This window comes from Carcharodon carcharias, chromosome 2 (genome assembly GCF_017639515.1).
Source record: "Carcharodon carcharias isolate sCarCar2 chromosome 2, sCarCar2.pri, whole genome shotgun sequence".
Taxonomy (NCBI): domain Eukaryota; kingdom Metazoa; phylum Chordata; class Chondrichthyes; order Lamniformes; family Lamnidae; genus Carcharodon; species Carcharodon carcharias.
The window spans coordinates 3,962,837-3,979,537 of NC_054468.1; the positions used below are offsets into that span (position 1 = coordinate 3,962,837).

Sequence of the window (16,701 nt, forward strand, 5' to 3'; positions counted from 1 at the left end):
GGAATCAATTACAGCAGTAAGGAGGGATGACATCTTAGAAGGCTCCTCAAATGAAGCCATATGGGTAGAACTGAAAAACAAAAAAAGGAGCAATCACATTGTTGGGAGTGTACTATAGGCCCCCAAACAGTCAGAGAGAAATAGAAGAGCAGATATGTAGGCAAATTTCAGAGAAATATAAAAATAATAGGGAAGTAATAGTGGGGGATTTCAACTTCCCCAACATTAACTGGGTTAGTCATAGTGTGATAGGTTTAGAGGGAGCAGAATTCTTAAAACACATCCAGGAGAGCTTTTTAAGACAGTACGTAGAAGGTCCTACAAGAGACGGGGTGGTCCTGGACTTAATTTTAGGGAATGAAGCCAGGCAAGTGGTAGAGGTATCAATGGGGGAGCATTTTGCAGATAGTGATCATAACTCTGTTAGACTCAAGATTTTTATGGAAAAGGACAAGGATGGGCCAGAAATCAGAGTTCTAACTTGGGGGAAGGCCAATTTTAATAAGATTAGGTATGATTTGGCCAGAGTGGACTGGGAGCAGCTACTTTTAGGTAAATCTGTGTCAGAGCATTGGGGCTCATTCAAGAAGGAAATAGGGAGAATACAGAGCCAACATGTTCCAGTAAAGATAAAAGGTGGGACCAACAAATCTAGGGAACCTTGGATGTCGAGGGATATACAGGATTGGATAAAGAGAAAAAGGGAGGCTTATGCCAGATACTGAGGGCTCAAAACTGTGGAAGCCCGAGAGGAATATAGAATGTGTAGGGGGGAACTTAAAAAGAAAATTAGGAGAGCAAAAAGAGGGCATGAAAAAACATTGGCAGGTAAAATAAAGGAAAATCCAAAGTTATTTTACAAGTATATTAAGTGTAAGAGGATGACTAGGGTAAGAGTAGGGCCCATTAAGGGCCACAGTGGTAATTTGTGTGTGGAGCCAGAAGACGTAGGTAGGGTTCTAAATGAATACTTTATGTCAGCGTTCACAAAGTGAGAGGGATGATGTAGGTATGGAAATCAGGCAGAAGGACTGTGATATAATTTACGAAATTAACATAAAAAGGGAGGAGGTTCAAAGTGGTCTGGCAGGCTTAAAAGTAGATAAATCTCGAGGCCCAGATGAAATGTATCCCATGCTGTTGAGTGAGGCAAGGGAGAAGATAGCAGGGGCGCTGGCAATAATTTTCGATATCTCTCTGGCCACAGGAGAGGTGCCAGTGGATTGGAGGACAGCCAATGTGGTATCGTTATTCAAGAGGGAGGAAGAAATAAACCAGGCCAGTCAGTCTAACCTCAGTGGTGGGGAAACTATTGGAAGCAATTCAATATTAATCTACAGAATTAATCTACACTTGGAGAGGCAGGGATTAATCAAGGAAAATCAGCATGGTTTTGTTAACGGGAGGTCATGTCTGACCAATTTGATTGAATTTTCAAAGAGGTGACTAGGTGTGTAGATGAGGGCGATGCATTTGACGTAGTCTACTTGGACTTCAGCAAGGCTTTTGATAAGGACCCGCATGGGAGACAAATAATGAAGGTAAGAACCCAAGGGATCCAAGGCAATTTAGCAAATTGGCTCCAGAATTGGCTGAGTGGCAGGAAGCAGAGGGTGATGGTCAAGGGGTGTTTTTGTGACTGGGGATGCCGGTGTCCAGTGGGGTTCCACAGGGACCAGTGTTGGGTCCCTTGCTGATTGTGGTGTATAGAAACAATTTAGACTTGAATGTAGGAGGGTTCATGAGTAAGTTCGCGGCTGACACGAAAATTGATGGGTTGGTAAATAATGAGGAGGATAGCCTTAGATTACTGGAGGATAGAGACGAGTTGGTCAGATGGGCTGAGCAGTGGCAAATGGAATCTAATCTGGATAAGTGTGAGGTGATGCACTTGGGCAGGACAAACAAGGCACAGGAATACACGATCAATAGTAGGACCGTAGGAAGTACTGAGGATCAGAGGGACCTTGGTGTGCTTGTCCAATGGTCCCTTAAGGTAGCGGGACAGGTAGATAAGGTGGTTAAGAAGGCATATGGGATAACTTGCCTTTATTAGCCGAGGCATAGAATATAAGAGCAGGGAGGTTATGCTGGAACTGTATAAAACACTGGTTGGGCCACAGCTAGAGTATTGTGTGCAGTTCCGGGATCCACATTATAGGAAGGATGTGATTGCACTGGAGGGAGTGCAGAGGAGATTTACCAGGATGTTGCCTGCGCTGGAGAGTTTTAGTTATGAGGAGGGATTGGATAGTCTGGGTTATTTTCCTTGGACCAGAGGAGATTGAGGGGGGACATGATTGAGATGTATAAAATTATGTGGGGCATAGATAGGGTAGACAGGAAGGAACTTTTCCCCTTGGTGGAGGGATCAATAACCAGGGGGCATAGATTTAAGGTAAGGGGCAGGAGGTTTAGAGGGGATGTGAGGAAGAATGTTTTCACCCAGAGGGTGGTGGGAATCTGGAACTCACTGCCTGAAAGGGTGGTAGAGGCAGAAACTCTCATAACATTTAAGAAGTATTTGGGTGTTCACTTGCGATGCCATGGCATACAAGGCTATGGGCCTAGTGCTGGAAAATGGGATTAGAATAGTTAAGTACTCGCTTGACTCGATGGGCCGAATGGCCTTTTTCTTTGCTGTAGACCTCTATGACTCTATGAAATGGTGTTAGGACAATGGAAAGAGCAGGAGTGGGACTAAGGGGAAAGTTAATTCAGTGAGCGGCACGAGGCAATGGGTGGAACGGCTTCCTTTTGTACTGTATGTATGTATCTACTGTACTAGATTCTATGAGCTGATGGAAGGGTTATTACATGTACAGAGAGAGGAAGAGCTTGATACAGACACACGCCATGGGAGGGAGAGAGAAAGAGAAAGAGCATGCTGCAGACACCAAGGGGGAGCTGAGATGTCAACACAGTGGTGAAGATAAATAATAAACACTGTAAGTATCAGAAGTGGAAAGAGCAGCTGTCAGCGCCATCAGGAATCTGGAAGTGTCAGTAGACTGAATTGAGTTGGAGCTACAGGTTACTGCAATTTAACACTGTATTGCTCACTTGCTTTAATTTTAAACAGCTCAAATGTTCAGTGGAGCATGACTAGTATCAACGCTTCAGGCTGCAAATCAAATTGAGGGCTGGTGCAAAGCTCAATTTGGTAAATCATTGAAAGTCATTCAACCCAAAGGTGAACTCAAAGTTCGCCACAAGTTACACAATCTCTCATTCTCCTTGTTTCCAAACACTGGATTTTGTCCAGTGTTTGAATCCAATATCACAATTTTCACTTGTGTTCCTGATCAAATGTTTTGGTGCTGCTAAATCAAACAGGGTAGCATTAGAAAGACTCACCATACATATGACAGACACTATACAGACAGAAACAAAACAGCACAGACACAATGAAGGCAGATACAACACATCACAGGCACAATGCGAACAGACACAACACATCACAGACACAATACAGACAGACATAACACATCACAGGCATAATACAGGCAGGCACAACACACCTCAGGTACAATACAAGCAGACACAACACATCACAAGCACAACAGGTTACAGGTACAATATAGACAGACAAAACAACACAGGCACAATACAGACAGACATAACAAGTTACAGACACAATACAGAGAGACAAACACATCACAGGCACAATACAGACAGGCACAATACAGATAGATATGATACAGATGGATACATCACAGGCACAATACAGACAAACACATCACAGGCACAATACAGACAGACACAACACAGGCACAATACAGACAGACACATCACAGGCACAATACAGGCAGACACCACATATCACTGGCATAATACAGGCAGACACAACACATCATAGGCACAATAAAATTGAGACACAACACATCACAGGAACAATACAGACAGACGCAACACATCACAGTCATAATACGACAGCCACAACACATCACAGGCATAATACGGACAGGCATAACACATCACAGACACAACAGGTTACACGTGCAAAATACAGACACAACACATCACAGGCAAAATAAAGGCAGGCATAACACATTAGACACAATATAGGCAGACACAACAGATCACAGGGACAATACAGACAGGCAAACACATCGCAGGCACTATACAGATGCAACAGGTCACAGGCACAATACAGACAGACACAACAAATCACAGCCACAATACAAACAGACAAACACATCACAAGCACTGTACAGACGGACACAATACATCATACACAATATAGTCAGGCGCAACATATCACAGACTCAATACAGGCAGACAAAACACATCACAGACACAATATAGATACAACACATCACAGACACAATACAGACATACACAACAAGTCACTGGCACAATACAGGCAGACAATCGCATCACAGACATAATACAGGCAGACACAACACATCACAGGCACGATACAGACATACACAATATAGACAAACACAGCAGGTCACTGCATAATACAGGCAAACAATCGCATCACAGGCACAATACAGACAGACACAACAATCACCAGAGAAGTGGTTTTGAGTAGTTTGTTAGAGCTGCAGCCTGACAAGTGCCTGGGGCTAGATGGACTTCATCCTTGGGTCTTAAAAGAAGTGGCTAGTGAGATAGTTGATGTACTGATTTTAATTTTCCAGAACTCCCTAGATTCGGGGAAGGTCCCATTAGATTGGAAAATAGCAAATGTAACTCATTACTCAAAAAGGGAGGGAGACAGAAAGCAGGAAACTACAGGCCAGTTAGCTTAACATTTGTCATTGGGAAAATATTAGAAGCTATTATTAAATAAGTTTTAGCAGGGCACTTGGATAAACTTCAGGGTAATCAGGCAGAGTCAACATGGTTTTTTGAAAGGAAAATCATGCTTAACCAACTTATTGAAGTTCTTTGAGGAAGTAACATGTGCTGTGGATAAAGGGGAACCAGTGGATGTACTGTACTTAGATTTCCAGGAGGAATTTGATAAAGTGCCACGTCAAAGCTTATTGCATAAAATAAAAGCTCATGGTATAGAGGGTAACATACTGGCATGGATAGAAGATTGGCTAGCTAACAGGAAACAGAGAATAGGCATAAATGATTCTTTTTTCAAGTTAGCAAGACATAATGAGTGGTGTGCCACAGGGATCAGTGCTGGGACCACAACTGTTTACAATTTATATAAATGACTTGGATGAAGGGATGGATGGAATGGTTGCCAAGTTTGCTGATGACACAAAGATAGGTAGGAAAGTGAATTGTGCAGAGGACATAAGGGGGTTATGAAAAGATATAGATGGGTTAAGTGAGTGAGCAAATGGAGTATAATGCGGAAAAATGTGAAATTGTCCATTTTGTCAGGAAGAATAAAAGAGAAGCATATTATATAAATGGTGAGAAATTGCAAAACTCTGAGATGCAGAGGGATCTGGGTGTCTTAGTGCATGAATCACTAAAGTTTAGTATGCAGGCAGAACAAGTAATTAGAAAAGCTAATAGAATGTTATCATTTATTGTGTGGATAACTGAATACAAAAGTAGGGAGATTATGCTTCAGTTATACAGAGCACTAGTGAGACCACATCTAGAGTATTGTGTACAGTATTGGTCCCCTGTTCCCTTATTTAAGGAAGAGTATAAATGCGTTGGAAGCAGATCAGAGAAAGTTTACCAGAGTTATACTTGGAATGGGTGGGTTGCCTTATGAGGAAAGGTTGGACAGGTATCCACTGGAATTTAGAAGAGTAAGAGACGACTTGATTGAAACATATAGGATCCTGAGGGGTCTTGACAGGGTGGATGTGCAGAAGATATTTCTTCTTATGGGAAAATCTAGAACTAGGGGGTCACTGTTTAAAAGTAAGGGTTCACCCATTTAAAACAAAGATGAGGTGAAATTTTTTCACTCAGAGGGCCATGTGTCCTTGGAACTCTCTTCCTGAACAGGTGGTGGAAGCAGAATCTTTGAATATTTTTAAGGCAGAGGTGGATAGATTCTTGGTAAGCAAGGGGGTGATAGGTTATCAGGGGTAGGTAGGATGCAGATTTGAGGTTAATATCAGATCAGCCATGAATGGCGGAGCAGGCTCGAGTGGCTGAATGGCCTACTCCTGCTCCTTGTTTGTATGTTTGTATGTCACAGGCACAATACAGACAGACAAACACATAACACGCACAGTACAGACAGATACAACACATCAGACATAATGAAAGCAGGCACATCACATCACAGGAACAATACAGACAGACACAACATTACAGACAACTATGGGCAGACAGGCACAACAAATCACAGGCACAATACAGACAGATGCATCATGTCACAGGCCCCATCCAGACAGACACAATATAGACCAACACAATATAGACCAACACAATAAAGACTGACACAACATCATAGGTACAATTTGGACAGACACAACATAACTCTGACACAATACAGGCAGACACAGTATAGACAGAACACATCACAGATACAATACAAACAGATGCAACACATCAGACTCAACACATCACAGACATAATTCAGGCAGGCACAATTCAGGCAGACACAATTCAGGCAGACACAATTCAGGCAGGCACAACACAGGCAGCCACATCACATCACAAAGACAAGCACAACAAACACAGGCACAATACAGACAGACAACACAGGCAGACACAATATAATGGACCAAACACAAGCCAGCACAACACAGGCAGGAACAACACAGGCAGACAGACACAACAAAGACAGACACAGAGACAATAGACCAACACAGTACAACAAATTATACAGACACAACACAGACAGACATAACACAGTTGGCACAATGTAAAGAATGGAGACAGACAGACACACTGTACACAACACAGAGAAAGATATAGATATTTGATGTACAATACAGGCAGCCACAACATAGACACATTACATACAATCGAAGGATACACTGTATATAATAATCAGGCATAACACAAGCAGACAGATGCACCATGCACAACAAATGCATGTGACACATCACAGGCACACCAAATACATCATCGACACACCTTCCAGACACAATGGAAGATTGTGCTGACAGACATGGACAGCTTATGAACACAAGTTGTGAATGGAGATGCTGTAGCAGTGACATTTTCCTCAAAGGTTAACACTGATACTATAAAAGAACACAGAATAATGCAACAATCAGATAGACACCATCCAGTTCAATGTGCAGACCAGCTATATTATACTCTCTGTGTCACCGGAATCTTCTGTTCTGGAATCTAAGTTCAGTACCAGGCGCAAAAGCGGGAGTGATTTCCTTGGGGTGGGGGGGGGGGGGGGGGTAGCAGATCGCTGATCACCCACAATCTTGCACTGTTAAATATGCATCTATGAAGAGCTCGTCAATTCTTGTGACAGGAGTAGGCAGGAAGTCACCATCCCTGACATAACCTCATGGGCCGTTGGCCCAGGTGCCCTATTTAAAGGGCACCCAGACAGTCTGCATCATCCCTTCCACCTTTGCCCGGCCATTGCTCCACCCTTCCCCGCTAACCCTCCCTCCTTTCCTTGGTCATCCTCCACACAACTTGCACTGCCAGCCGCGGATCTCACCCACAGGCTGGCATTTACGGACACTCCCCAAAGAGGACAATGCAGTGACCACTCACCGTTAACCATGGAAGAAGACTACCTCACCAAGTGCACATCACTTATTTGCAGTCGTTAAATGTGAATGTTCTAATTTCTCGCTGCTGGGGAACTTAACCTGGAGGGGGAACTTAATTCCAGTGAGGTAACCTTTATCATGAGCATGCGTGACCTGCTAATAAATACGAAAGGGCTTCCCAATATCATTCATCGGGAAGTTTGAACCTTTAATCCTGAAAGTCCTGAGAACATAATTGCTAAAGTTCATCCTGCCGCTGGGACACTGATTTTTGGCCTCAGGCCAAATTAAATTTCCCCGCCCATCAAGCTTCCTGCTACTGGTGGGACCGGAGGATTCCACCCTGTGTCTCCCTCTTTCTGTCTGTCTCTCTCTCTCTCTCTGTGTCACTCTCTCTCTCCTTCTGTGTATGTCTCTCTCTCTGTATCTGTGTGTGTGTATGCATGTATGTCTCTCTCCCTTTCTGTCTCTCTGTGTCTCTCTCCCTGTCTCTCACTCTCTCCCCTCTGTCTCTCTCCATCTCCCTCTCCCTTTCTCCCCCTCCATCTGTCTTTCTCTCTCTCTCTCTTTCTCTGTCTCTTTATCTCTCTCTTCCTCTCTGTCAGTCTGCATGTCTCTCTCCTTGACTCTCTCATGCCCTCTGTCTTTCTCCTTCTCCCCCTATGTCTGTCTCTCTCACTCCCATAGTCTCTCTTTCCCTGTGTGTGTCTCTGTCTCTCATTCCCTCTCCCTCTGTCCTTCTCTCCTCCCATCTGTCTCTCTCTTCCCGTGTCTTTTTCGCTCACTCCTCCTGTGTGTCTGTCTGTCCCTCCATCTCACTCTCCATCTTTCTGTCTCTCCCTCTGTTTGTCTCTCTCTCTCCCACCTCTCTCTCCCTCCTTCTACCTCTCCCTCCCTCTGTCTCTCCCTCCCTCTGTCTCGCTTCCTCTCTCTCTCTCCCTCTGCCTCTCTCTCCCTCCCTCCCTCTCTCTCTCTCTCTCTCTCTCTCCCTCTGCCTGCCTCTCTCTCCCTCCTTCTCTCCCTCCCTCCCCCTGTCTCTCTCTCCACCCCTGTCTCTATGTTCCTGTATATACCTGCTTTGTCTGCTCCCTCTCAGGATTTTATTTCCTTTCCAGGGTGGGAGGGCTGTTCTCCTTTTCTCTCCTAAACTCAAATTAAAAGAGTTGTTGCACTTACAGAGAGGCTAGGCTGAGTTAGCGTGAGGCAGCAGCCTGTCCTTCAATCCTCAGGCCCAGTGCTGTATACACCGCGGCTACTGACAGGAAACCTACTGGAAACATAACCAAATCCTCCCTCCTACATCCCTCCCCTTCCCTCCCATCCCAACAACTGCTCAACAATTCCAAATATGGGAAATTACAACAAACTCTGCAAGAAAAAAACAGCCATAATCTCATTCTTCAGAAAAATCAAGGAAAGGAATTGTCCCACAAAACAGTCCCTGTCTCTCCCCATGAATACACAAACTAAACCCATCTCTAACTTTACTAGCAACACTGCACACATCAGAAGAAGCTTGATTCTTCACTTTCAATCTTAAGGCAATTTCTCCACTGCACCGTCAGCCAAGTTCACTTAACTAGATTCAGTGTGTCAATATTCAAAGTTAACACTTTATACACAATGTATATCCTATACATTCACCCCCTGGTCACTTCTAAAACAAAAAATAAAAATGATATGTTGTCGTACTGGAAGAGACTGAGTTCAGTCAGTGACAATGAGATTCTCCCAGGCAATTCCTGCCAGGCTGATCACCTACAATAGGTGTAACATTCAGTTCCTCCTCAACAACCCTTTCTCTGCAATCACCTTCACCCTCCTCCCTCCACATTCCCCCCCTCCACACTTCCACCCTCCAATCCCTCCTCCGCAACCCACCCTAACTGGAATCCCCTCTCAACACTGTAAAACCCAGTGGATAGGTACACAAATAATTTTAAAAGCGAATGGAATGTGGGTTTGTATCTCAAGAAGGCTGGAGTACAAGAGATGGAAGAACGTTGGAGCTGTTACACAGACCCTTTATCAGACCACATCTGGAGTTACTTGTTCAGTTCTGGACTCCACACCTCAAGAAGGAGATATTGTCCTTGGAGAGGATGCAGCGCAGATTAACCAGAATAATACTGGGGCTAAATGGGTTAAAGTATGAGGACAGGTTGCACAGAGGGAGCTTGTATTTCTTCAAGTATAGAAGATTAAGGGGTGGTCTGATCGAGGATTTTGAGATAAGGTAGAAAGAGAGAAACTATTTCCTCTGGTGGGGAATGTGGAACAAGGGAGTATAATTTTAAAATTAGACAGGCTGTTCAGGGGCGATGTCAGAAAGCACTTCTTCACACACAGGGAAATAAAGAGAAATCCAGAACTCTCCCCCTCCCCTGAAAAAAATGTGGTTGAGCAGAAAATGTGTCAGCATTCAAGATCAGATTGGAGAGATGGATGAAGGCAAAGATTTGGAAGGACAATGGGAACAGGCCGGCTAATGTGATTAGAGCCATTTACAAGGGCATGTTGAGCTGAATGGCCTCTCCATATTGCAGCTTTCACAGCTCTTTCTTTAAATAGGGAGAATATACACAAGTTGAGACACAGAGTGAGAGCAATCTGTACAGACATGTACAGACATGTACACATTCCCAGCGCACTTGCACAAGTAAGAACAGAGCCAGGCTTAATACTTCACACTCGGCTCGACAGCATTCAGCCCCCCTGACTGGCTGCACACTGACCCTCCTGACCGGCTGCACACTGACCCCCCTGACCGGCTGCACACTGACCCCCCTGACTGGCTGCACACTGCCCCCCCTGACCGGCTGCACACTGACCCCCCTGACCGGCTGCACACTGCCCCCACTGACCGGCTGCACACTGACCGGCTGCACACTGACCCCCCTGACTGGTTGCACACTGACCGGCTGCACACTGACCCCCCTGACTGGCTGCACACTGACCCCCCCTGACCGGCTGCACACTGACCCCCATGACCGGCTGCACACTGACCCCCCTGACTGGCTGCACACTGACCCCCCTGACCGGCTGCACACTGCCCCCCCTGACCGGCTGCACACTGACCCCCCTGACTGGCTGCACACTGACCCTCCTGACCGGCTGCACACTGACCCTCCTGACCGGCTGCACACTGACCCTCCTGACCGGCTGCACACTGACCCCACTGACCGGCTGCACACTGACCGGCTGCACACTGACCCCACCGACCAGCTACACACTGACCCCCCTGACCGGCTGCACACTGACCCCCCCTGACCGGCTGCACACTGACCCCCCTGACCGGCTGCACACTGACCCCCCTGACCGGCTGCACACTGACCCCCCCGACCGGCTGCACACTGACCCTCCTGACCGGCTGTACACTGACCCTCCTGACCGGCTGCACACTGACCCCCCTGACCGGCTGCACACTGCCCCCACTGACCGGCTGCACACTGACCCCCCTGACCGGCTGCACCACCCCTGACCGGCTGCACACTGACCCTCCTGACCGGCTGCACACTGACCCCCCTGACCGGCTGCACACTGACCCTCCTGACCGGCTGCACACTGACCCCCCCTGACCGGCTGCACACTGACCCCCCTTGACCGGCTGCACACTGACCGGCTGCACACTGACCCCCCTGACCGGCTGCACACTGACCCCCCTGACCGGCTGCACCACCCCTGACCGGCTGCACACTGACCCCCCATGACCGGCTGCACACTGACCCCCCTGACCGGCTGCACACTGACCCCCCTGACCGGCTGCACACTGACCCTCCTGACTGGCTGCACACTGACCCCCCCTGACCGGCTGCACACTGACCCCACTGACCGGCTGCACACTGACCCTCCTGACCGGCTGCACACTGACCCCCCCTGACCGGTTGCACACTGACCCCCCTGACCGGCTGCACACTGACCCCACTGACCCCACTGACCGGCTGCACACTGACCGGCTGCACACTGACCCCCCCTGACCGGTTGCACCACCTCTGACCAGCTGCACACTGACCCCCCTGACTGGCTGTACACTGACTGGCTGCACACTGACCCCCCTGACCAGCTACACACTGACCCCCCTGACCGGCTGCACACTGACCCCCCTGACCGGCTGCACACTGACCCCCCTGACCAGCTACACACTGACCCCCCTGACCGGCTGCACACTGACCCCCCTGACTGGCTGCACACTGACCCTCCTGACCAGCTACACACTGACCCTCCTGACCGGCTGCACACTGACCCCCCTGACCGGCTGCACACTGACCCCCCCCTGACCGGCTGCACACTGACCCCCCTGACCGGCTGCACACTGACCCCCCTGACCGGCTGCACACTGACCCCCCTGACCGGCTGCACACTGACCCTCCTGACCGGCTGCACACTGACCCCACTGACCAGCTGCACACTGCCCCCACTGACCGGCTGCACACTGACACCCCTGACTGGCTGCACACTGACCCCCCTGACTGGCTGCACATGGCCCCCTGACCAGCTCACACTGCCCCTTGACCACACACTTCCTCTTGATCCGCACACTGCCCCTTGACCCGCACACTGCCCCTTGACCCGCACACTGCCCCTTGACCGCACACTGCCCCTTGACCCGCACACTGCCCCTTGACCGCACACTGCCCCTTGACTGCACACTGCCCCTTGACCCGCACACTGCCCCTTGACCCGCACACTGCCCCTTGATCCGCACACTGTCCCTTGACCCGCACACTGCCCCTTGACCGCACACTGCCCCTTGACCGCACACTGCCCCTTGACCTGCACACTACCCCTTGACTGTACACTGCCCCTTGACCCGCACACTGCCCCTTGACCCGCACACTGATCCTTGACCCGCACACTACCCCTTGACTGCACACTGCCCCTTGACCTGCACACTGCCCCTTGATCCGCACACTGCCCCTTGACCGCACACTGCCCCTTGACCGCACACTGCCCCTTGACCTGCACACTACCCCTTGACCGTACACTGCCCCTTGACCCGCACACTGCCCCTTGACCCGCACACTGATCCTTGACCCGCACACTACCCCTTGACTGCACACTGCCCCTTGACCTGCACACTGCCCCTTGATCCGCACACTGCCCCTTGACCCGCACACTGATCCTTGATCCGCACACTGATCCTTGACCCGCACACTGCCCCTTGACCCGCACACTGCCCCTTGACTGCACACTGATCCTTGACTGCACACTGACCCTTGACCCACACACTGACCCTTGACCCGCACACTGCCCCTTGACCCGCACACTGACCCTTGACCCGCACACTGACCCTTGACCCGCACAGTGACCCTAACCGCCCCCTGGCTGGCTGCACGCAGAGACTACATAAGTCATCAGAGACATTGTAATCCCTCACACAGAGACATCGGGTGGGATTTTCCATGCCCACTGGCATCGGGTGTGTTCGGCAGTGTGAACGGACAATATGGCGTGAATCGATGTCATTACGTTGTGAAACCAGTTTGCGTTGTCCACTCAGCCTATCAATGATGGGCTGATTTCCCCCCAGCAGGCGTCAGGAAGCTGATTGTTATACATCAGCACATAATCGTCAGGTCAGCCCATCAGAATCGTCCTGGCCCCGGCTGGATTGTCCACCCACATAGGTGTGCTTGTACGCTGACATGTTCCACAACAGCATATAGATTCATAGCGGGCTGCACTTTGAGGGGAACTCAAAGGCGAGTGTGCACACGCTGCCCTGCGGTTGAAGGTAATGCACAAGCACATAGGAGCTGGAGGCGAGAGGAAGTGGTCACGCATTAGGGAAACCTTGTATAAAGTGACCATTCCTCTGCAGCTGAGACAGTTCAGGCACAGCCTCTTCGATATGATTGGAGTTGGGCCTCTAGCTTATCTGCCCACTCAAGCAACACAGAGGCATGAAAGTGCCACCCAATGCTTCACAGTTTTTCTTGGGCACAGAATGCAAACTAATGAGCGTTTCAGTGGACTGCAGATCAGTTAGGCAACTGTATACATCGTACAATCTCCTTGTTAAAGCTGGCCATGGAGCAGTCACTGCTGGAGGTGCTCACAGCCCCTTGCAAAGTCATCATCCCGGTTTGGACCAGTCTCCCGCATGGTTCAAGCTAACAGTGCAGCCTTGCAGTGCGGGTTAGGAGAATGCCTGTGCCTGAGCTGAGAGCACAGCCTGCAGTCCAATGGGCAAAGCTGCTGCCAATCGGTCAAGAGGAGTGGGGCGGAGGTGGGTGGGGTTTCGGGCAGCCATGCAGCGCACTAAACTCTGGCCATCCAAGTAGTGGCCAGCACTCTCCAGGATGCTTTACGAGACCTTCAGGCTTAACCAGGACAGGTTGTTAGTTACCCATGCTAACCCACGCATCTCTCTCTTTCATCCTGCAGGAGTACAACATCAGGAGCATGAAGCCTGGTGAACTAGCTGTATGCCTCTTGGCTCACAGGGAGCAGAGACAATGGAGAAGAGGGTGACTGAGGATGCCAGCTGTGCAGAGGCAGGAGCAGCACCCTCCGGAAGAAAGAGTGGCTGCGGATCCCACACACACCACCAAAGAACCACAGTGAGCCATCACTGGTCGGTGCCTCGCTAGACCCAGGGGCTATAGACACGACCTTTCATTCCTGCAGAAACCAACAACCAGTGTTTCTGAAGACTGTGCGTGTCTAATGAACTGGTAGCTCACATCTGCCACTTAGTGCAGGACTTGGCGCCAAGGGGACATGGAGGGCATCAACTGCCAGTGGCTGTGAAAGTGACCGTGTCGCTCAATTTCTAAGCTAGTGGCTCGTTTCAGGGCTCCACAGGTAACCTCTGTGGGATATCACAAGCCTCCAACCATAAATGAATCAATGAGGTCATGTCACTTCACAAGGGCACACAATTTTATGCATTTTGCCCAGGACCAGGAAAGCCAGGATGCAAAAGCAATTGGATTTGCCCAGATCTCGGGTTTCCCACAGGTACAGGGTGCGATTGACTGCACACACGTGGCACTCAGATCTCCAACATAACACACAGTCAACTATGTCAAAGCAAGGGATTCCATTCGCTGAAGGTGCAGCTGGTGTGCGACCACCACAAACACATCCTGCAGGTCTGCACATGTTTTCCAGGGAGTGTCCCCAACTCCTACATTCTCAGTCAGTCACAGATCCCTGACGTCTTCCAGGGTCCACAGAGGCGGCAGGGATGGCTCCTCAGGGACAAGGGCTATTCAAAGAGGCCGTGGCTGATGACACCTGTGCAGCAGCCTCAGACAGCAGCAGAGCGACGGTATAACAAGGTTCAAGCTGCAACTCGCAACTTGGGGGAGTAAACCATTGGGATGCTGAAGATGAGGTTCCAGTGCCTGGACAGGTCTGATGGAGCCCTGCAATATAGTCCACAGAGAGTGTCACACATCACCATCGTCTGCTGCACCCTTTACAACCTGGCGCTGCAACAGAGAGTGGAGTTGGCTGAGGAGGAGTTGGATGATATGCAAATCTCCTCCGATGAGGAGGATGTCGACGGGGATAAGGGTGAGGTCCCAAAAGGAAAAGCAGCCCAACCACAGGTAACAAAAGAAATTAAGGATAATATTAGTTCCAAAGAGGAGTCATATAGAGTTTCTAGAAAAAGTAGCAAGCCTGAGGACTGGGAGCAATTTAGAATTTAGCAAAGGAGGACCAAGAGATTAATTAAGAGGGGAAAAATGGAATATGAGACTAAACTTGCGAGGAACATAAAAGTGGACTGTAAAAGCTTCCAGAAGTGTGCAAGAATAAAAAGATGAGTGAAGACAAATGTAGGTCCCTTACAGTCTGAAATGGGAGAATTTATAATAGAGAACAAGGAAATGGCAGAGCAATTAAACAACTACTTTAGTTCTGTCTTCACAGAGGAAAACACAAATAACTTCCCAGAAATACTAAGGAACCAAGGTCCAGTGAAAAGGAGGAACTGAAGGAAATTAGTATTACTAAAACATTGATGCTAGAGAAATTAATGGGACTAAAAGCTAACTAATCCCCTGGGCCCAATAATCTACATCCCAGGGTACTAATGGAGGTGGCCATGGAAATAGTGGATGTGTCAGTTGTCATTTTCCAAACTTCTGAGCATTTTGCAACAGTCCTGGCAGATTGGAGGGTGACAAATGTAATCCCACTATTTAAAAAAGGAGGGAGAGAGAAAACAGCGAATTACAGACCAGTTAGCTAAACATCAGTAGTAGGGAAAATGCTAGAGCCTATTACAAAGGATGTGATAACAGGACACTTAGAAAATATCAACAGGATTAGACAAAGTCAACAGGATTTATGAAAGGGAAATCATGTTTGACAAACCTACAGGAGATTTTTGAGGATGTAACTAGTAGAATAGATTAGGGAGAACCAGTAGATGTGGTGTATTTGGATTTTCAGAAAGCTTTTGATAAAGACCCACGTGAGAGATTAGTGTGTAAAATTAAAGCACATGGGATTGGGGAGAATATATTGGGCATGGATTGAGAATTGGTTAGCAGACAGGAAACAGAGAGTAGGAATAAATGGGTCTTTCTCAGAGTGGCAAATGGTGGCTAGTGGGGTACCACAGGGATCAGTGCTTGGGCCTCAGCTATTCACACTATATATCAATGATTGGATGAGGGAACCAAATGTAATACTTCTAAGTTTGCTGATGACATGAAACTTGGTGGGAATGTGAGGTTTAGGAGGATGTTAAGAGGCTTCAAGGTGATTTAGACAGGTTGAGTGAGTAGGCAAATACAAGGCAGATGCAGTATAATGTGGATAAGTGTGAAGTTATCCACTGCAGTAGGAAAAACAGAATGGCAGAGTATTATTTAAATGGTGATAGATTGGGAAATGCTGATGTACAAAGGGACCTGGGTGTCCTTGTACACCAATCACTGAAAGCAAGCATGCAGGTGCAGCAAGCAGTTAAGAAGGTAAATGGTATGTTGGCCTTCATTGTGAGAGGACTTGAGTACAGGAGCAAGGATGTCTTACTGCAGCTGTACAGGGCCTTGGTGAGACCACACCTGGAGTACTGTGTGCAGTTTTGGTCTCCTTACTTAAGAAAGGA

The 16,701-nt window shown here is 48.4% G+C and overlaps 1 protein-coding gene across 2 annotated transcripts in view; it reads right to left on the reverse strand.

Moving 5' to 3' along the window:
* Positions 1 to 16,701, reverse strand: part of LOC121292992 (LIM domain containing preferred translocation partner in lipoma) — a 525,780-nt gene that overhangs the window by 480,764 nt on the left and 28,315 nt on the right. Inside the window, exon 1 of one of the 2 annotated variants that reach the window (XM_041215524.1) lies at positions 8,805 to 8,870. The exons of the other annotated variant lie outside the window; for it this stretch is intronic. The gene's annotated coding sequence lies outside the window, so the exon portion shown is untranslated. Of the gene's footprint in view, positions 1 to 8,804; positions 8,871 to 16,701 lie in introns of those variants that run through there. 2 annotated transcript variants of the gene reach the window in all.